This window comes from Dendrobates tinctorius, unplaced genomic scaffold (genome assembly GCF_039654945.1).
Source record: "Dendrobates tinctorius isolate UK_male_01 unplaced genomic scaffold, ASM3965494v1 ptg000251l, whole genome shotgun sequence".
Lineage (NCBI taxonomy): Eukaryota > Metazoa > Chordata > Amphibia > Anura > Dendrobatidae > Dendrobates > Dendrobates tinctorius.
In genome coordinates this window covers 8,027,014-8,046,836 of record NW_027361918.1, presented here as the reverse complement: position 1 = coordinate 8,046,836, position 19,823 = coordinate 8,027,014, and the positions used below count along the sequence as shown (strand labels likewise).

Sequence of the window (19,823 nt, the reverse complement as noted above, 5' to 3'; positions counted from 1 at the left end):
GTCTCTTTCCCAACATTTTCGGTCCTTTCTTTTTTTTAGTTAACACATTAGTAACTTTCACTGACAAAAGCAAAGTTGAGCAAATGGACTCATACGTTGGTGGTCCTGGACCACCAAATGGACCCGGGTTCGATTCCCGGCCAAGGCAACAATTAAGGGTATTTTTTTTTTTTTACTAACACGAAAAACTTTTTGCGGACAATTTTTGTAGTGTTATTGCAGAAAATGTAAAAACACAACAAGTTGCCGTAAGCGTTGGTGGTATAGTGGTGAGCATAGCTGCCTTCCAAGCAGTTGACCCGGGTTCGATTCCCGGCCAACGCATTGCTTGTTTTTCTCATTTGGTGTTTCGTTATTCTCATCAAACTTTCTTCTTACAGTTTAGCAACCACCAAAATGAGAAAAAAGTAAAGAGAATATTTCTTAGCTTGTTCACCTTTCTCATCTAAACCATATAACAAAGATGGTTTTCTACTCTTTTTGTTGCTGAAAACTTAGTAGGGTTAATCTGCAATACCAAAGCAATTCTAGTTTAAGCCCTCAAATATTGAGTTGGCCAGGGATCGAACCAGGGTCAACTGCCTGGGAATCAATGCTGATGTAAGCATTGATGTCATCTTGGTGAGCATAGTTGCTTTTCAAACAATAAGCGATAGTTTAATTCTAGAACAACTCATTGTATTTTGCGTTTAGTGGTGTTTTTAATCTTTATAACTTTTTTCGGTAAGACTTATGCTGTGATTTTTCTTCTTTGTCACACTTTAGCTACCTTTTTTGATTCAAAAAGTTCATTTTTGAGTTTTGGACAACGCCTTGCCTTTTTCTAAATTTTTTTAGCAATTGTCTCTTTCCCAACATTTTCGGTCCTTTCTTTTTTTTAGTTAACACATTAGTAACTTTCACTGACAAAAGCAAAGTTGAGCAAATGGACTCATACGTTGGTGGTCCTGGACCACCAAATGGACCCGGGTTCGATTCCCGGCCAAGGCAACAATTAAGGGTATTTTTTTTTTTTTACTAACACGAAAAACTTTTTGCGGACAATTTTTGTAGTGTTATTGCAGAAAATGTAAAAACACAACAAGTTGCCGTAAGCGTTGGTGGTATAGTGGTGAGCATAGCTGCCTTCCAAGCAGTTGACCCGGGTTCGATTCCCGGCCAACGCATTGCTTGTTTTTCTCATTTGGTGTTTCGTTATTCTCATTAAACTTTCTTCTTACAGTTTAGCAACCACCAAAATGAGAAAAAAGTAAAGAGAATATTTCTTAGCTTGTTCACCTTTCTCATCTAAACCATATAACAAAGATGGTTTTCTACTCTTTTTGTTGCTGAAAACTTAGTAGGGTTAATCTGCAATACCAAAGCAATTCTAGTTTAAGCCCTCAAATACTGAGTTGGCCAGGGATCGAACCAGGGTCAACTGCCTGGGAATCAATGCTGATGTAAGCATTGATGTCATCTTGGTGAGCATAGTTGCTTTTCAAACAATAAGCGATAGTTTAATTCTAGAACAACTCATTGTATTTTGCGTTTAGTGGTGTTTTTAATCTTTATAACTTTTTTCGGTAAGACTTATGCTGTGATTTTTCTTCTTTGTCACACTTTAGCTACCTTTTTTGATTCAAAAAGTTCATTTTTGAGTTTTGGACAACGCCTTGCCTTTTTCTAAATTTTTTTAGCAATTGTCTCTTTCCCAACATTTTCGGTCCTTTCTTTTTTTTAGTTAACACATTAGTAACTTTCACTGACAAAAGCAAAGTTGAGCAAATGGACTCATACGTTGGTGGTCCTGGACCACCAAATGGACCCGGGTTCGATTCCCGGCCAAGGCAACAATTAAGGGTATTTTTTTTTTTTACTAACACGAAAAACTTTTTGCGGACAATTTTTGTAGTGTTATTGCAGAAAATGTAAAAACACAACAAGTTGCCGTAAGCGTTGGTGGTATAGTGGTGAGCATAGCTGCCTTCCAAGCAGTTGACCCGGGTTCGATTCCCGGCCAACGCATTGCTTGTTTTTCTCATTTGGTGTTTCGTTATTCTCATTAAACTTTCTTCTTACAGTTTAGCAACCACCAAAATGAGAAAAAAGTAAAGAGAATATTTCTTAGCTTGTTCACCTTTCTCATCTAAACCATATAACAAAGATGGTTTTCTACTCTTTTTGTTGCTGAAAACTTAGTAGGGTTAATCTGCAATACCAAAGCAATTCTAGTTTAAGCCCTCAAATACTGAGTTGGCCAGGGATCGAACCAGGGTCAACTGCCTGGGAATCAATGCTGATGTAAGCATTGATGTCATCTTGGTGAGCATAGTTGCTTTTCAAACAATAAGCGATAGTTTAATTCTAGAACAACTCATTGTATTTTGCGTTTAGTGGTGTTTTTAATCTTTATAACTTTTTTCGGTAAGACTTATGCTGTGATTTTTCTTCTTTGTCACACTTTAGCTACCTTTTTTGATTCAAAAAGTTCATTTTTGAGTTTTGGACAACGCCTTGCCTTTTTCTAAATTTTTTTAGCAATTGTCTCTTTCCCAACATTTTCGGTCCTTTCTTTTTTTTAGTTAACACATTAGTAACTTTCACTGACAAAAGCAAAGTTGAGCAAATGGACTCATACGTTGTTGGTCCTGGACCACCAAATGGACCCGGGTTCGATTCCCGGCCAAGGCAACAATTAAGGGTATTTTTTTTTTTTACTAACACGAAAAACTTTTTGCGGACAATTTTTGTAGTGTTATTGCAGAAAATGTAAAAACACAACAAGTTGCCGTAAGCGTTGGTGGTATAGTGGTGAGCATAGCTGCCTTCCAAGCAGTTGACCCGGGTTCGATTCCCGGCCAACGCATTGCTTGTTTTTCTCATTTGGTGTTTCGTTATTCTCATTAAACTTTCTTCTTACAGTTTAGCAACCACCAAAATGAGAAAAAAGTAAAGAGAATATTTCTTAGCTTGTTCACCTTTCTCATCTAAACCATATAACAAAGATGGTTTTCTACTCTTTTTGTTGCTGAAAACTTAGTAGGGTTAATCTGCAATACCAAAGCAATTCTAGTTTAAGCCCTCAAATACTGAGTTGGCCAGGGATCGAACCAGGGTCAACTGCCTGGGAATCAATGCTGATGTAAGCATTGATGTCATCTTGGTGAGCATAGTTGCTTTTCAAACAATAAGCGATAGTTTAATTCTAGAACAACTCATTGTATTTTGCGTTTAGTGGTGTTTTTAATCTTTATAACTTTTTTCGGTAAGACTTATGCTGTGATTTTTCTTCTTTGTCACACTTTAGCTACCTTTTTTGATTCAAAAAGTTCATTTTTGAGTTTTGGACAACGCCTTGCCTTTTTCTAAATTTTTTTAGCAATTGTCTCTTTCCCAACATTTTCGGTCCTTTCTTTTTTTTAGTTAACACATTAGTAACTTTCACCGACAAAACCAAAGTTGAGCAAATGGACTCATAGCTGCTTCCCAAGCAGTTGACCCGGGTTCGATTCCCGGCCAAGGCAACAATTAAGGGTATTTTTTTTTTTTACTAACACGAAAAACTTTTTGCGGACAATTTTTGTAGTGTTATTGCAGAAAATGTAAAAACACAACAAGTTGCCGTAAGCGTTGGTGGTATAGTGGTGAGCATAGCTGCCTTCCAAGCAGTTGACCCGGGTTCGATTCCCGGCCAACGCATTGCTCGTTTTTCTCATTTGGTGTTTCGTTATTCTCATCAAACTTTCTTCTTACAGTTTAGCAACCACCAAAATGAGAAAAAAGTAAAGAGAATATTTCTTAGCTTGTTCACCTTTCTCATCTAAACCATATAACAAAGATGGTTTTCTACTCTTTTTGTTGCTGAAAACTTAGTAGGGTTAATCTGCAATACCAAAGCAATTCTAGTTTAAGCCCTCAAATATTGAGTTGGCCAGGGATCGAACCAGGGTCAACTGCCTGGGAATCAATGCTGATGTAAGCATTGATGTCATCTTGGTGAGCATAGTTGCTTTTCAAACAATAAGCGATAGTTTAATTCTAGAACAACTCATTGTATTTTGCGTTTAGTGGTGTTTTTAATCTTTATAACTTTTTTCGGTAAGACTTATGCTGTGATTTTTCTTCTTTGTCACACTTTAGCTACCTTTTTTGATTCAAAAAGTTCATTTTTGAGTTTTGGACAACGCCTTGCCTTTTTCTAAATTTTTTTAGCAATTGTCTCTTTCCCAACATTTTCGGTCCTTTCTTTTTTTTAGTTAACACATTAGTAACTTTCACTGACAAAAGCAAAGTTGAGCAAATGGACTCATACGTTGGTGGTCCTGGACCACCAAATGGACCCGGGTTCGATTCCCGGCCAAGGCAACAATTAAGGGTATTTTTTTTTTTTTACTAACACGAAAAACTTTTTGCGGACAATTTTTGTAGTGTTATTGCAGAAAATGTAAAAACACAACAAGTTGCCGTAAGCGTTGGTGGTATAGTGGTGAGCATAGCTGCCTTCCAAGCAGTTGACCCGGGTTCGATTCCCGGCCAACGCATTGCTTGTTTTTCTCATTTGGTGTTTCGTTATTCTCATCAAACTTTCTTCTTACAGTTTAGCAACCACCAAAATGAGAAAAAAGTAAAGAGAATATTTCTTAGCTTGTTCACCTTTCTCATCTAAACCATATAACAAAGATGGTTTTCTACTCTTTTTGTTGCTGAAAACTTAGTAGGGTTAATCTGCAATACCAAAGCAATTCTAGTTTAAGCCCTCAAATATTGAGTTGGCCAGGGATCGAACCAGGGTCAACTGCCTGGGAATCAATGCTGATGTAAGCATTGATGTCATCTTGGTGAGCATAGTTGCTTTTCAAACAATAAGCGATAGTTTAATTCTAGAACAACTCATTGTATTTTGCGTTTAGTGGTGTTTTTAATCTTTATAACTTTTTTCGGTAAGACTTATGCTGTGATTTTTCTTCTTTGTCACACTTTAGCTACCTTTTTTGATTCAAAAAGTTCATTTTTGAGTTTTGGACAACGCCTTGCCTTTTTCTAAATTTTTTTAGCAATTGTCTCTTTCCCAACATTTTCGGTCCTTTCTTTTTTTTAGTTAACACATTAGTAACTTTCACTGACAAAAGCAAAGTTGAGCAAATGGACTCATACGTTGGTGGTCCTGGACCACCAAATGGACCCGGGTTCGATTCCCGGCCAAGGCAACAATTAAGGGTATTTTTTTTTTTTTACTAACACGAAAAACTTTTTGCGGACAATTTTTGTAGTGTTATTGCAGAAAATGTAAAAACACAACAAGTTGCCGTAAGCGTTGGTGGTATAGTGGTGAGCATAGCTGCCTTCCAAGCAGTTGACCCGGGTTCGATTCCCGGCCAACGCATTGCTTGTTTTTCTCATTTGGTGTTTCGTTATTCTCATTAAACTTTCTTCTTACAGTTTAGCAACCACCAAAATGAGAAAAAAGTAAAGAGAATATTTCTTAGCTTGTTCACCTTTCTCATCTAAACCATATAACAAAGATGGTTTTCTACTCTTTTTGTTGCTGAAAACTTAGTAGGGTTAATCTGCAATACCAAAGCAATTCTAGTTTAAGCCCTCAAATACTGAGTTGGCCAGGGATCGAACCAGGGTCAACTGCCTGGGAATCAATGCTGATGTAAGCATTGATGTCATCTTGGTGAGCATAGTTGCTTTTCAAACAATAAGCGATAGTTTAATTCTAGAACAACTCATTGTATTTTGCGTTTAGTGGTGTTTTTAATCTTTATAACTTTTTTCGGTAAGACTTATGCTGTGATTTTTCTTCTTTGTCACACTTTAGCTACCTTTTTTGATTCAAAAAGTTCATTTTTGAGTTTTGGACAACGCCTTGCCTTTTTCTAAATTTTTTTAGCAATTGTCTCTTTCCCAACATTTTCGGTCCTTTCTTTTTTTTAGTTAACACATTAGTAACTTTCACTGACAAAAGCAAAGTTGAGCAAATGGACTCATACGTTGGTGGTCCTGGACCACCAAATGGACCCGGGTTCGATTCCCGGCCAAGGCAACAATTAAGGGTATTTTTTTTTTTTACTAACACGAAAAACTTTTTGCGGACAATTTTTGTAGTGTTATTGCAGAAAATGTAAAAACACAACAAGTTGCCGTAAGCGTTGGTGGTATAGTGGTGAGCATAGCTGCCTTCCAAGCAGTTGACCCGGGTTCGATTCCCGGCCAACGCATTGCTTGTTTTTCTCATTTGGTGTTTCGTTATTCTCATTAAACTTTCTTCTTACAGTTTAGCAACCACCAAAATGAGAAAAAAGTAAAGAGAATATTTCTTAGCTTGTTCACCTTTCTCATCTAAACCATATAACAAAGATGGTTTTCTACTCTTTTTGTTGCTGAAAACTTAGTAGGGTTAATCTGCAATACCAAAGCAATTCTAGTTTAAGCCCTCAAATACTGAGTTGGCCAGGGATCGAACCAGGGTCAACTGCCTGGGAATCAATGCTGATGTAAGCATTGATGTCATCTTGGTGAGCATAGTTGCTTTTCAAACAATAAGCGATAGTTTAATTCTAGAACAACTCATTGTATTTTGCGTTTAGTGGTGTTTTTAATCTTTATAACTTTTTTCGGTAAGACTTATGCTGTGATTTTTCTTCTTTGTCACACTTTAGCTACCTTTTTTGATTCAAAAAGTTCATTTTTGAGTTTTGGACAACGCCTTGCCTTTTTCTAAATTTTTTTAGCAATTGTCTCTTTCCCAACATTTTCGGTCCTTTCTTTTTTTTAGTTAACACATTAGTAACTTTCACTGACAAAAGCAAAGTTGAGCAAATGGACTCATACGTTGTTGGTCCTGGACCACCAAATGGACCCGGGTTCGATTCCCGGCCAAGGCAACAATTAAGGGTATTTTTTTTTTTTACTAACACGAAAAACTTTTTGCGGACAATTTTTGTAGTGTTATTGCAGAAAATGTAAAAACACAACAAGTTGCCGTAAGCGTTGGTGGTATAGTGGTGAGCATAGCTGCCTTCCAAGCAGTTGACCCGGGTTCGATTCCCGGCCAACGCATTGCTTGTTTTTCTCATTTGGTGTTTCGTTATTCTCATTAAACTTTCTTCTTACAGTTTAGCAACCACCAAAATGAGAAAAAAGTAAAGAGAATATTTCTTAGCTTGTTCACCTTTCTCATCTAAACCATATAACAAAGATGGTTTTCTACTCTTTTTGTTGCTGAAAACTTAGTAGGGTTAATCTGCAATACCAAAGCAATTCTAGTTTAAGCCCTCAAATACTGAGTTGGCCAGGGATCGAACCAGGGTCAACTGCCTGGGAATCAATGCTGATGTAAGCATTGATGTCATCTTGGTGAGCATAGTTGCTTTTCAAACAATAAGCGATAGTTTAATTCTAGAACAACTCATTGTATTTTGCGTTTAGTGGTGTTTTTAATCTTTATAACTTTTTTCGGTAAGACTTATGCTGTGATTTTTCTTCTTTGTCACACTTTAGCTACCTTTTTTGATTCAAAAAGTTCATTTTTGAGTTTTGGACAACGCCTTGCCTTTTTCTAAATTTTTTTAGCAATTGTCTCTTTCCCAACATTTTCGGTCCTTTCTTTTTTTTAGTTAACACATTAGTAACTTTCACCGACAAAACCAAAGTTGAGCAAATGGACTCATAGCTGCTTCCCAAGCAGTTGACCCGGGTTCGATTCCCGGCCAAGGCAACAATTAAGGGTATTTTTTTTTTTTACTAACACGAAAAACTTTTTGCGGACAATTTTTGTAGTGTTATTGCAGAAAATGTAAAAACACAACAAGTTGCCGTAAGCGTTGGTGGTATAGTGGTGAGCATAGCTGCCTTCCAAGCAGTTGACCCGGGTTCGATTCCCGGCCAACGCATTGCTCGTTTTTCTCATTTGGTGTTTCGTTATTCTCATCAAACTTTCTTCTTACAGTTTAGCAACCACCAAAATGAGAAAAAAGTAAAGAGAATATTTCTTAGCTTGTTCACCTTTCTCATCTAAACCATATAACAAAGATGGTTTTCTACTCTTTTTGTTGCTGAAAACTTAGTAGGGTTAATCTGCAATACCAAAGCAATTCTAGTTTAAGCCCTCAAATATTGAGTTGGCCAGGGATCGAACCAGGGTCAACTGCCTGGGAATCAATGCTGATGTAAGCATTGATGTCATCTTGGTGAGCATAGTTGCTTTTCAAACAATAAGCGATAGTTTAATTCTAGAACAACTCATTGTATTTTGCGTTTAGTGGTGTTTTTAATCTTTATAACTTTTTTCGGTAAGACTTATGCTGTGATTTTTCTTCTTTGTCACACTTTAGCTACCTTTTTTGATTCAAAAAGTTCATTTTTGAGTTTTGGACAACGCCTTGCCTTTTTCTAAATTTTTTTAGCAATTGTCTCTTTCCCAACATTTTCGGTCCTTTCTTTTTTTTAGTTAACACATTAGTAACTTTCACTGACAAAAGCAAAGTTGAGCAAATGGACTCATACGTTGGTGGTCCTGGACCACCAAATGGACCCGGGTTCGATTCCCGGCCAAGGCAACAATTAAGGGTATTTTTTTTTTTTACTAACACGAAAAACTTTTTGCGGACAATTTTTGTAGTGTTATTGCAGAAAATGTAAAAACACAACAAGTTGCCGTAAGCGTTGGTGGTATAGTGGTGAGCATAGCTGCCTTCCAAGCAGTTGACCCGGGTTCGATTCCCGGCCAACGCATTGCTTGTTTTTCTCATTTGGTGTTTCGTTATTCTCATCAAACTTTCTTCTTACAGTTTAGCAACCACCAAAATGAGAAAAAAGTAAAGAGAATATTTCTTAGCTTGTTCACCTTTCTCATCTAAACCATATAACAAAGATGGTTTTCTACTCTTTTTGTTGCTGAAAACTTAGTAGGGTTAATCTGCAATACCAAAGCAATTCTAGTTTAAGCCCTCAAATATTGAGTTGGCCAGGGATCGAACCAGGGTCAACTGCCTGGGAATCAATGCTGATGTAAGCATTGATGTCATCTTGGTGAGCATAGTTGCTTTTCAAACAATAAGCGATAGTTTAATTCTAGAACAACTCATTGTATTTTGCGTTTAGTGGTGTTTTTAATCTTTATAACTTTTTTCGGTAAGACTTATGCTGTGATTTTTCTTCTTTGTCACACTTTAGCTACCTTTTTTGATTCAAAAAGTTCATTTTTGAGTTTTGGACAACGCCTTGCCTTTTTCTAAATTTTTTTAGCAATTGTCTCTTTCCCAACATTTTCGGTCCTTTCTTTTTTTTAGTTAACACATTAGTAACTTTCACTGACAAAAGCAAAGTTGAGCAAATGGACTCATACGTTGGTGGTCCTGGACCACCAAATGGACCCGGGTTTGATTCCCGGCCAAGGCAACAATTAAGGGTATTTTTTTTTTTTTACTAACACGAAAAACTTTTTGCGGACAATTTTTGTAGTGTTATTGCAGAAAATGTAAAAACACAACAAGTTGCCGTAAGCGTTGGTGGTATAGTGGTGAGCATAGCTGCCTTCCAAGCAGTTGACCCGGGTTCGATTCCCGGCCAACGCATTGCTTGTTTTTCTCATTTGGTGTTTCGTTATTCTCATTAAACTTTCTTCTTACAGTTTAGCAACCACCAAAATGAGAAAAAAGTAAAGAGAATATTTCTTAGCTTGTTCACCTTTCTCATCTAAACCATATAACAAAGATGGTTTTCTACTCTTTTTGTTGCTGAAAACTTAGTAGGGTTAATCTGCAATACCAAAGCAATTCTAGTTTAAGCCCTCAAATACTGAGTTGGCCAGGGATCGAACCAGGGTCAACTGCCTGGGAATCAATGCTGATGTAAGCATTGATGTCATCTTGGTGAGCATAGTTGCTTTTCAAACAATAAGCGATAGTTTAATTCTAGAACAACTCATTGTATTTTGCGTTTAGTGGTGTTTTTAATCTTTATAACTTTTTTCGGTAAGACTTATGCTGTGATTTTTCTTCTTTGTCACACTTTAGCTACCTTTTTTGATTCAAAAAGTTCATTTTTGAGTTTTGGACAACGCCTTGCCTTTTTCTAAATTTTTTTAGCAATTGTCTCTTTCCCAACATTTTCGGTCCTTTCTTTTTTTTAGTTAACACATTAGTAACTTTCACTGACAAAACCAAAGTTGAGCAAATGGACTCATACGTTGGTGGTCCTGGACCACCAAATGGACCCGGGTTCGATTCCCGGCCAAGGCAACAATTAAGGGTATTTTTTTTTTTTACTAACACGAAAAACTTTTTGCGGACAATTTTTGTAGTGTTATTGCAGAAAATGTAAAAACACAACAAGTTGCCGTAAGCGTTGGTGGTATAGTGGTGAGCATAGCTGCCTTCCAAGCAGTTGACCCGGGTTCGATTCCCGGCCAACGCATTGCTTGTTTTTCTCATTTGGTGTTTCGTTATTCTCATTAAACTTTCTTCTTACAGTTTAGCAACCACCAAAATGAGAAAAAAGTAAAGAGAATATTTCTTAGCTTGTTCACCTTTCTCATCTAAACCATATAACAAAGATGGTTTTCTACTCTTTTTGTTGCTGAAAACTTAGTAGGGTTAATCTGCAATACCAAAGCAATTCTAGTTTAAGCCCTCAAATACTGAGTTGGCCAGGGATCGAACCAGGGTCAACTGCCTGGGAATCAATGCTGATGTAAGCATTGATGTCATCTTGGTGAGCATAGTTGCTTTTCAAACAATAAGCGATAGTTTAATTCTAGAACAACTCATTGTATTTTGCGTTTAGTGGTGTTTTTAATCTTTATAACTTTTTTCGGTAAGACTTATGCTGTGATTTTTCTTCTTTGTCACACTTTAGCTACCTTTTTTGATTCAAAAAGTTCATTTTTGAGTTTTGGACAACGCCTTGCCTTTTTCTAAATTTTTTTAGCAATTGTCTCTTTCCCAACATTTTCGGTCCTTTCTTTTTTTTAGTTAACACATTAGTAACTTTCACTGACAAAAGCAAAGTTGAGCAAATGGACTCATACGTTGGTGGTCCTGGACCACCAAATGGACCCGGGTTCGATTCCCGGCCAAGGCAACAATTAAGGGTATTTTTTTTTTTTACTAACACGAAAAACTTTTTGCGGACAATTTTTGTAGTGTTATTGCAGAAAATGTAAAAACACAACAAGTTGCCGTAAGCGTTGGTGGTATAGTGGTGAGCATAGCTGACTTCCAAGCAGTTGACCCGGGTTCGATTCCCGGCCAACGCATTGCTTGTTTTTCTCATTTGGTGTTTCGTTATTCTCATTAAACTTTCTTCTTACAGTTTAGCAACCACCAAAATGAGAAAAAAGTAAAGAGAATATTTCTTAGCTTGTTCACCTTTCTCATCTAAACCATATAACAAAGATGGTTTTCTACTCTTTTTGTTGCTGAAAACTTAGTAGGGTTAATCTGCAATACCAAAGCAATTCTAGTTTAAGCCCTCAAATACTGAGTTGGCCAGGGATCGAACCAGGGTCAACTGCCTGGGAATCAATGCTGATGTAAGCATTGATGTCATCTTGGTGAGCATAGTTGCTTTTCAAACAATAAGCGATAGTTTAATTCTAGAACAACTCATTGTATTTTGCGTTTAGTGGTGTTTTTAATCTTTATAACTTTTTTCGGTAAGACTTATGCTGTGATTTTTCTTCTTTGTCACACTTTAGCTACCTTTTTTGATTCAAAAAGTTCATTTTTGAGTTTTGGACAACGCCTTGCCTTTTTCTAAATTTTTTTAGCAATTGTCTCTTTCCCAACATTTTCGGTCCTTTCTTTTTTTTAGTTAACACATTAGTAACTTTCACTGACAAAACCAAAGTTGAGCAAATGGACTCATGCGTTGGTGGTATAGTGGTGAGCATAGCACCGGGTTGGCCGGGTTCGATTCCCGGCCAAGGCAACAATTAAGGGTATTTTTTTTTTTTACTAACACGAAAAACTTTTTGCGGACAATTTTTGTAGTGTTATTGCAGAAAATGTAAAAACACAACAAGTTGCCGTAAGCGTTGGTGGTATAGTGGTGAGCATAGCTGCCTTCCAAGCAGTTGACCCGGGTTCGATTCCCGGCCAACGCATTGCTCGTTTTTCTCATTTGGTGTTTCGTTATTCTCATCAAACTTTCTTCTTACAGTTTAGCAACCACCAAAATGAGAAAAAAGTAAAGAGAATATTTCTTAGCTTGTTCACCTTTCTCATCTAAACCATATAACAAAGATGGTTTTCTACTCTTTTTGTTGCTGAAAACTTAGTAGGGTTAATCTGCAATACCAAAGCAATTCTAGTTTAAGCCCTCAAATATTGAGTTGGCCAGGGATCGAACCAGGGTCAACTGCCTGGGAATCAATGCTGATGTAAGCATTGATGTCATCTTGGTGAGCATAGTTGCTTTTCAAACAATAAGCGATAGTTTAATTCTAGAACAACTCATTGTATTTTGCGTTTAGTGGTGTTTTTAATCTTTATAACTTTTTTCGGTAAGACTTATGCTGTGATTTTTCTTCTTTGTCACACTTTAGCTACCTTTTTTGATTCAAAAAGTTCATTTTTGAGTTTTGGACAACGCCTTGCCTTTTTCTAAATTTTTTTAGCAATTGTCTCTTTCCCAACATTTTCGGTCCTTTCTTTTTTTTAGTTAACACATTAGTAACTTTCACTGACAAAAGCAAAGTTGAGCAAATGGACTCATACGTTGGTGGTCCTGGACCACCAAATGGACCCGGGTTCGATTCCCGGCCAAGGCAACAATTAAGGGTATTTTTTTTTTTTTACTAACACGAAAAACTTTTTGCGGACAATTTTTGTAGTGTTATTGCAGAAAATGTAAAAACACAACAAGTTGCCGTAAGCGTTGGTGGTATAGTGGTGAGCATAGCTGCCTTCCAAGCAGTTGACCCGGGTTCGATTCCCGGCCAACGCATTGCTTGTTTTTCTCATTTGGTGTTTCGTTATTCTCATCAAACTTTCTTCTTACAGTTTAGCAACCACCAAAATGAGAAAAAAGTAAAGAGAATATTTCTTAGCTTGTTCACCTTTCTCATCTAAACCATATAACAAAGATGGTTTTCTACTCTTTTTGTTGCTGAAAACTTAGTAGGGTTAATCTGCAATACCAAAGCAATTCTAGTTTAAGCCCTCAAATATTGAGTTGGCCAGGGATCGAACCAGGGTCAACTGCCTGGGAATCAATGCTGATGTAAGCATTGATGTCATCTTGGTGAGCATAGTTGCTTTTCAAACAATAAGCGATAGTTTAATTCTAGAACAACTCATTGTATTTTGCGTTTAGTGGTGTTTTTAATCTTTATAACTTTTTTCGGTAAGACTTATGCTGTGATTTTTCTTCTTTGTCACACTTTAGCTACCTTTTTTGATTCAAAAAGTTCATTTTTGAGTTTTGGACAACGCCTTGCCTTTTTCTAAATTTTTTTAGCAATTGTCTCTTTCCCAACATTTTCGGTCCTTTCTTTTTTTTAGTTAACACATTAGTAACTTTCACTGACAAAACCAAAGTTGAGCAAATGGACTCATGCGTTGGTGGTATAGTGGTGAGCATAGCTGCTTCCCAAGCAGTTGACCCGGGTTCGATTCCCGGCCAAGGCAACAATTAAGGGTATTTTTTTTTTTTACTAACACGAAAAACTTTTTGCGGACAATTTTTGTAGTGTTATTGCAGAAAATGTAAAAACACAACAAGTTGCCGTAAGCGTTGGTGGTATAGTGGTGAGCATAGCTGCCTTCCAAGCAGTTGACCCGGGTTCGATTCCCGGCCAACGCATTGCTCGTTTTTCTCATTTGGTGTTTCGTTATTCTCATCAAACTTTCTTCTTACAGTTTAGCAACCACCAAAATGAGAAAAAAGTAAAGAGAATATTTCTTAGCTTGTTCACCTTTCTCATCTAAACCATATAACAAAGATGGTTTTCTACTCTTTTTGTTGCTGAAAACTTAGTAGGGTTAATCTGCAATACCAAAGCAATTCTAGTTTAAGCCCTCAAATATTGAGTTGGCCAGGGATCGAACCAGGGTCAACTGCCTGGGAATCAATGCTGATGTAAGCATTGATGTCATCTTGGTGAGCATAGTTGCTTTTCAAACAATAAGCGATAGTTTAATTCTAGAACAACTCATTGTATTTTGCGTTTAGTGGTGTTTTTAATCTTTATAACTTTTTTCGGTAAGACTTATGCTGTGATTTTTCTTCTTTGTCACACTTTAGCTACCTTTTTTGATTCAAAAAGTTCATTTTTGAGTTTTGGACAACGCCTTGCCTTTTTCTAAATTTTTTTAGCAATTGTCTCTTTCCCAACATTTTCGGTCCTTTCTTTTTTTTAGTTAACACATTAGTAACTTTCACTGACAAAAGCAAAGTTGAGCAAATGGACTCATACGTTGGTGGTCCTGGACCACCAAATGGACCCGGGTTCGATTCCCGGCCAAGGCAACAATTAAGGGTATTTTTTTTTTTTACTAACACGAAAAACTTTTTGCGGACAATTTTTGTAGTGTTATTGCAGAAAATGTAAAAACACAACAAGTTGCCGTAAGCGTTGGTGGTATAGTGGTGAGCATAGCTGCCTTCCAAGCAGTTGACCCGGGTTCGATTCCCGGCCAACGCATTGCTCGTTTTTCTCATTTGGTGTTTCGTTATTCTCATCAAACTTTCTTCTTACAGTTTAGCAACCACCAAAATGAGAAAAAAGTAAAGAGAATATTTCTTAGCTTGTTCACCTTTCTCATCTAAACCATATAACAAAGATGGTTTTCTACTCTTTTTGTTGCTGAAAACTTAGTAGGGTTAATCTGCAATACCAAAGCAATTCTAGTTTAAGCCCTCAAATATTGAGTTGGCCAGGGATCGAACCAGGGTCAACTGCCTGGGAATCAATGCTGATGTAAGCATTGATGTCATCTTGGTGAGCATAGTTGCTTTTCAAACAATAAGCGATAGTTTAATTCTAGAACAACTCATTGTATTTTGCGTTTAGTGGTGTTTTTAATCTTTATAACTTTTTTCGGTAAGACTTATGCTGTGATTTTTCTTCTTTGTCACACTTTAGCTACCTTTTTTGATTCAAAAAGTTCATTTTTGAGTTTTGGACAACGCCTTGCCTTTTTCTAAATTTTTTTAGCAATTGTCTCTTTCCCAACATTTTCGGTCCTTTCTTTTTTTTAGTTAACACATTAGTAACTTTCACTGACAAAAGCAAAGTTGAGCAAATGGACTCATACGTTGGTGGTCCTGGACCACCAAATGGACCCGGGTTCGATTCCCGGCCAAGGCAACAATTAAGGGTATTTTTTTTTTTTTACTAACACGAAAAACTTTTTGCGGACAATTTTTGTAGTGTTATTGCAGAAAATGTAAAAACACAACAAGTTGCCGTAAGCGTTGGTGGTATAGTGGTGAGCATAGCTGCCTTCCAAGCAGTTGACCCGGGTTCGATTCCCGGCCAACGCATTGCTTGTTTTTCTCATTTGGTGTTTCGTTATTCTCATTAAACTTTCTTCTTACAGTTTAGCAACCACCAAAATGAGAAAAAAGTAAAGAGAATATTTCTTAGCTTGTTCACCTTTCTCATCTAAACCATATAACAAAGATGGTTTTCTACTCTTTTTGTTGCTGAAAACTTAGTAGGGTTAATCTGCAATACCAAAGCAATTCTAGTTTAAGCCCTCAAATACTGAGTTGGCCAGGGATCGAACCAGGGTCAACTGCCTGGGAATCAATGCTGATGTAAGCATTGATGTCATCTTGGTGAGCATAGTTGCTTTTCAAACAATAAGCGATAGTTTAATTCTAGAACAACTCATTGTATTTTGCGTTTAGTGGTGTTTTTAATCTTTATAACTTTTTTCGGTAAGACTTATGCTGTGATTTTTCTTCTTTGTCACACTTTAGCTACCTTTTTTGATTCAAAAAGTTCATTTTTGAGTTTTGGACAACGCCTTGCCTTTTTCTAAATTTTTTTAGCAATTGTCTCTTTCCCAACATTTTCGGTCCTTTCTTTTTTTTAGTTAACACATTAGTAACTTTCACTGACAAAAGCAAAGTTGAGCAAATGGACTCATACGTTGGTGGTCCTGGACCACCAAATGGACCCGGGTTCGATTCCCGGCCAAGGCAACAATTAAGGGTATTTTTTTTTTTTACTAACACGAAAAACTTTTTGCGGACAATTTTTGTAGTGTTATTGCAGAAAATGTAAAAACACAACAAGTTGCCGTAAGCGTTGGTGGTATAGTGGTGAGCATAGCTGCCTTCCAAGCAGTTGACCCGGGTTCGATTCCCGGCCAACGCATTGCTTGTTTTTCTCATTTGGTGTTTCGTTATTCTCATTAAACTTTCTTCTTACAGTTTAGCAACCACCAAAATGAGAAAAAAGTAAAGAGAATATTTCTTAGCTTGTTCACCTTTCTCATCTAAACCATATAACAAAGATGGTTTTCTACTCTTTTTGTTGCTGAAAACTTAGTAGGGTTAATCTGCAATACCAAAGCAATTCTAGTTTAAGCCCTCAAATACTGAGTTGGCCAGGGATCGAACCAGGGTCAACTGCCTGGGAATCAATGCTGATGTAAGCATTGATGTCATCTTGGTGAGCATAGTTGCTTTTCAAACAATAAGCGATAGTTTAATTCTAGAACAACTCATTGTATTTTGCGTTTAGTGGTGTTTTTAATCTTTATAACTTTTTTCGGTAAGACTTATGCTGTGATTTTTCTTCTTTGTCACACTTTAGCTACCTTTTTTGATTCAAAAAGTTCATTTTTGAGTTTTGGACAACGCCTTGCCTTTTTCTAAATTTTTTTAGCAATTGTCTCTTTCCCAACATTTTCGGTCCTTTCTTTTTTTTAGTTAACACATTAGTAACTTTCACTGACAAAAGCAAAGTTGAGCAAATGGACTCATACGTTGGTGGTCCTGGACCACCAAATGGACCCGGGTTCGATTCCCGGCCAAGGCAACAATTAAGGGTATTTTTTTTTTTTACTAACACGAAAAACTTTTTGCGGACAATTTTTGTAGTGTTATTGCAGAAAATGTAAAAACACAACAAGTTGCCGTAAGCGTTGGTGGTATAGTGGTGAGCATAGCTGCCTTCCAAGCAGTTGACCCGGGTTCGATTCCCGGCCAACGCATTGCTTGTTTTTCTCATTTGGTGTTTCGTTATTCTCATTAAACTTTCTTCTTACAGTTTAGCAACCACCAAAATGAGAAAAAAGTAAAGAGAATATTTCTTAGCTTGTTCACCTTTCTCATCTAAACCATATAACAAAGATGGTTTTCTACTCTTTTTGTTGCTGAAAACTTAGTAGGGTTAATCTGCAATACCAAAGCAATTCTAGTTTAAGCCCTCAAATACTGAGTTGGCCAGGGATCGAACCAGGGTCAACTGCCTGGGAATCAATGCTGATGTAAGCATTGATGTCATCTTGGTGAGCATAGTTGCTTTTCAAACAATAAGCGATAGTTTAATTCTAGAACAACTCATTGTATTTTGCGTTTAGTGGTGTTTTTAATCTTTATAACTTTTTTCGGTAAGACTTATGCTGTGATTTTTCTTCTTTGTCACACTTTAGCTACCTTTTTTGATTCAAAAAGTTCATTTTTGAGTTTTGGACAACGCCTTGCCTTTTTCTAAATTTTTTTAGCAATTGTCTCTTTCCCAACATTTTCGGTCCTTTCTTTTTTTTAGTTAACACATTAGTAACTTTCACTGACAAAAGCAAAGTTGAGCAAATGGACTCATACGTTGGTGGTCCTGGACCACCAAATGGACCCGGGTTCGATTCCCGGCCAAGGCAACAATTAAGGGTATTTTTTTTTTTTACTAACACGAAAAACTTTTTGCGGACAATTTTTGTAGTGTTATTGCAGAAAATGTAAAAACACAACAAGTTGCCGTAAGCGTTGGTGGTATAGTGGTGAGCATAGCTGCCTTCCAAGCAGTTGACCCGGGTTCGATTCCCGGCCAACGCATTGCTTGTTTTTCTCATTTGGTGTTTCGTTATTCTCATTAAACTTTCTTCTTACAGTTTAGCAACCACCAAAATGAGAAAAAAGTAAAGAGAATATTTCTTAGCTTGTTCACCTTTCTCATCTAAACCATATAACAAAGATGGTTTTCTACTCTTTTTGTTGCTGAAAACTTAGTAGGGTTAATCTGCAATACCAAAGCAATTCTAGTTTAAGCCCTCAAATACTGAGTTGGCCAGGGATCGAACCAGGGTCAACTGCCTGGGAATCAATGCTGATGTAAGCATTGATGTCATCTTGGTGAGCATAGTTGCTTTTCAAACAATAAGCGATAGTTTAATTCTAGAACAACTCATTGTATTTTGCGTTTAGTGGTGTTTTTAATCTTTATAACTTTTTTCGGTAAGACTTATGCTGTGATTTTTCTTCTTTGTCACACTTTAGCTACCTTTTTTGATTCAAAAAGTTCATTTTTGAGTTTTGGACAACGCCTTGCCTTTTTCTAAATTTTTTTAGCAATTGTCTCTTTCCCAACATTTTCGGTCCTTTCTTTTTTTTAGTTAACACATTAGTAACTTTCACTGACAAAAGCAAAGTTGAGCAAATGGACTCATACGTTGGTGGTCCTGGACCACCAAATGGACCCGGGTTCGATTCCCGGCCAAGGCAACAATTAAGGGTATTTTTTTTTTTTACTAACACGAAAAACTTTTTGCGGACAATTTTTGTAGTGTTATTGCAGAAAATGTAAAAACACAACAAGTTGCCGTAAGCGTTGGTGGTATAGTGGTGAGCATAGCTGCCTTCCAAGCAGTTGACCCGGGTTCGATTCCCGGCCAACGCATTGCTTGTTTTTCTCATTTGGTGTTTCGTTATTCTCATTAAACTTTCTTCTTACAGTTTAGCAACCACCAAAATGAGAAAAAAGTAAAGAGAATATTTCTTAGCTTGTTCACCTTTCTCATCTAAACCATATAACAAAGATGGTTTTCTACTCTTTTTGTTGCTGAAAACTTAGTAGGGTTAATCTGCAATACCAAAGCAATTCTAGTTTAAGCCCTCAAATACTGAGTTGGCCAGGGATCGAACCAGGGTCAACTGCCTGGGAATCAATGCTGATGTAAGCATTGATGTCATCTTGGTGAGCATAGTTGCTTTTCAAACAATAAGCGATAGTTTAATTCTAGAACAACTCATTGTATTTTGCGTTTAGTGGTGTTTTTAATCTTTATAACTTTTTTCGGTAAGACTTATGCTGTGATTTTTCTTCTTTGTCACACTTTAGCTACCTTTTTTGATTCAAAAAGTTCATTTTTGAGTTTTGGACAACGCCTTGCCTTTTTCTAAATTTTTTTAGCAATTGTCTCTTTCCCAACATTTTCGGTCCTTTCTTTTTTTTAGTTAACACATTAGTAACTTTCACTGACAAAACCAAAGTTGAGCAAATGGACTCATGCGTTGGTGGTATAGTGGTGAGCATAGCTGCTTCCCAAGCAGTTGACCCTGGTTCGATTCCCGGCCAAGGCAACAATTAAGGGTATTTTTTTTTTTTACTAACACGAAAAACTTTTTGCGGACAATTTTTGTAGTGTTATTGCAGAAAATGTAAAAACACAACAAGTTGCCGTAAGCGTTGGTGGTATAGTGGTGAGCATAGCTGCCTTCCAAGCAGTTGACCCGGGTTCGATTCCCGGCCAACGCATTGCTTGTTTTTCTCATTTGGTGTTTCGTTATTCTCATTAAACTTTCTTCTTACAGTTTAGCAACCACCAAAATGAGAAAAAAGTAAAGAGAATATTTCTTAGCTTGTTCACCTTTCTCATCTA

At 36.9% G+C, this 19,823-nt stretch overlaps 26 non-coding genes across 26 annotated transcripts; all 26 read left to right on the top strand.

The window, feature by feature from the left end:
- The first annotated feature begins 252 nt into the window (after positions 1-252).
- Positions 253-324, top strand: TRNAG-UCC (transfer RNA glycine (anticodon UCC)). The gene has a single exon. It is a non-coding gene; the product is annotated as a tRNA-Gly (tRNA).
- Positions 325-1,094: 770 nt separating this feature from the next.
- Positions 1,095-1,166, top strand: TRNAG-UCC (transfer RNA glycine (anticodon UCC)). The gene has a single exon. It is a non-coding gene; the product is annotated as a tRNA-Gly (tRNA).
- Positions 1,167-1,935: 769 nt separating this feature from the next.
- TRNAG-UCC (transfer RNA glycine (anticodon UCC)) lies at positions 1,936-2,007 on the top strand. The gene has a single exon. It is a non-coding gene; the product is annotated as a tRNA-Gly (tRNA).
- A 769-nt stretch (positions 2,008-2,776) lies between these two features.
- On the top strand, positions 2,777-2,848 carry TRNAG-UCC (transfer RNA glycine (anticodon UCC)). Its single transcript has one exon. It is a non-coding gene; the product is annotated as a tRNA-Gly (tRNA).
- A 761-nt stretch (positions 2,849-3,609) lies between these two features.
- On the top strand, positions 3,610-3,681 carry TRNAG-UCC (transfer RNA glycine (anticodon UCC)). Its single transcript has one exon. It is a non-coding gene; the product is annotated as a tRNA-Gly (tRNA).
- Positions 3,682-4,451: 770 nt separating this feature from the next.
- TRNAG-UCC (transfer RNA glycine (anticodon UCC)) lies at positions 4,452-4,523 on the top strand. Its single transcript has one exon. It is a non-coding gene; the product is annotated as a tRNA-Gly (tRNA).
- A 770-nt stretch (positions 4,524-5,293) lies between these two features.
- TRNAG-UCC (transfer RNA glycine (anticodon UCC)) lies at positions 5,294-5,365 on the top strand. The gene has a single exon. It is a non-coding gene; the product is annotated as a tRNA-Gly (tRNA).
- A 769-nt stretch (positions 5,366-6,134) lies between these two features.
- TRNAG-UCC (transfer RNA glycine (anticodon UCC)) lies at positions 6,135-6,206 on the top strand. Its single transcript has one exon. It is a non-coding gene; the product is annotated as a tRNA-Gly (tRNA).
- A 769-nt stretch (positions 6,207-6,975) lies between these two features.
- On the top strand, positions 6,976-7,047 carry TRNAG-UCC (transfer RNA glycine (anticodon UCC)). Its single transcript has one exon. It is a non-coding gene; the product is annotated as a tRNA-Gly (tRNA).
- Positions 7,048-7,808: 761 nt separating this feature from the next.
- TRNAG-UCC (transfer RNA glycine (anticodon UCC)) lies at positions 7,809-7,880 on the top strand. The gene has a single exon. It is a non-coding gene; the product is annotated as a tRNA-Gly (tRNA).
- Positions 7,881-8,649: 769 nt separating this feature from the next.
- Positions 8,650-8,721, top strand: TRNAG-UCC (transfer RNA glycine (anticodon UCC)). Its single transcript has one exon. It is a non-coding gene; the product is annotated as a tRNA-Gly (tRNA).
- Positions 8,722-9,491: 770 nt separating this feature from the next.
- TRNAG-UCC (transfer RNA glycine (anticodon UCC)) lies at positions 9,492-9,563 on the top strand. The gene has a single exon. It is a non-coding gene; the product is annotated as a tRNA-Gly (tRNA).
- A 769-nt stretch (positions 9,564-10,332) lies between these two features.
- TRNAG-UCC (transfer RNA glycine (anticodon UCC)) lies at positions 10,333-10,404 on the top strand. The gene has a single exon. It is a non-coding gene; the product is annotated as a tRNA-Gly (tRNA).
- Positions 10,405-11,173: 769 nt separating this feature from the next.
- On the top strand, positions 11,174-11,245 carry TRNAG-UCC (transfer RNA glycine (anticodon UCC)). The gene has a single exon. It is a non-coding gene; the product is annotated as a tRNA-Gly (tRNA).
- A 777-nt stretch (positions 11,246-12,022) lies between these two features.
- TRNAG-UCC (transfer RNA glycine (anticodon UCC)) lies at positions 12,023-12,094 on the top strand. Its single transcript has one exon. It is a non-coding gene; the product is annotated as a tRNA-Gly (tRNA).
- Positions 12,095-12,864: 770 nt separating this feature from the next.
- TRNAG-UCC (transfer RNA glycine (anticodon UCC)) lies at positions 12,865-12,936 on the top strand. The gene has a single exon. It is a non-coding gene; the product is annotated as a tRNA-Gly (tRNA).
- Positions 12,937-13,547: 611 nt separating this feature from the next.
- Positions 13,548-13,619, top strand: TRNAG-CCC (transfer RNA glycine (anticodon CCC)). The gene has a single exon. It is a non-coding gene; the product is annotated as a tRNA-Gly (tRNA).
- Positions 13,620-13,722: 103 nt separating this feature from the next.
- Positions 13,723-13,794, top strand: TRNAG-UCC (transfer RNA glycine (anticodon UCC)). Its single transcript has one exon. It is a non-coding gene; the product is annotated as a tRNA-Gly (tRNA).
- A 769-nt stretch (positions 13,795-14,563) lies between these two features.
- TRNAG-UCC (transfer RNA glycine (anticodon UCC)) lies at positions 14,564-14,635 on the top strand. The gene has a single exon. It is a non-coding gene; the product is annotated as a tRNA-Gly (tRNA).
- Positions 14,636-15,405: 770 nt separating this feature from the next.
- TRNAG-UCC (transfer RNA glycine (anticodon UCC)) lies at positions 15,406-15,477 on the top strand. The gene has a single exon. It is a non-coding gene; the product is annotated as a tRNA-Gly (tRNA).
- A 769-nt stretch (positions 15,478-16,246) lies between these two features.
- Positions 16,247-16,318, top strand: TRNAG-UCC (transfer RNA glycine (anticodon UCC)). Its single transcript has one exon. It is a non-coding gene; the product is annotated as a tRNA-Gly (tRNA).
- A 769-nt stretch (positions 16,319-17,087) lies between these two features.
- On the top strand, positions 17,088-17,159 carry TRNAG-UCC (transfer RNA glycine (anticodon UCC)). The gene has a single exon. It is a non-coding gene; the product is annotated as a tRNA-Gly (tRNA).
- Positions 17,160-17,928: 769 nt separating this feature from the next.
- Positions 17,929-18,000, top strand: TRNAG-UCC (transfer RNA glycine (anticodon UCC)). The gene has a single exon. It is a non-coding gene; the product is annotated as a tRNA-Gly (tRNA).
- A 769-nt stretch (positions 18,001-18,769) lies between these two features.
- Positions 18,770-18,841, top strand: TRNAG-UCC (transfer RNA glycine (anticodon UCC)). The gene has a single exon. It is a non-coding gene; the product is annotated as a tRNA-Gly (tRNA).
- A 611-nt stretch (positions 18,842-19,452) lies between these two features.
- TRNAG-CCC (transfer RNA glycine (anticodon CCC)) lies at positions 19,453-19,524 on the top strand. The gene has a single exon. It is a non-coding gene; the product is annotated as a tRNA-Gly (tRNA).
- A 103-nt stretch (positions 19,525-19,627) lies between these two features.
- On the top strand, positions 19,628-19,699 carry TRNAG-UCC (transfer RNA glycine (anticodon UCC)). Its single transcript has one exon. It is a non-coding gene; the product is annotated as a tRNA-Gly (tRNA).
- Positions 19,700-19,823: the final 124 nt, after the last annotated feature.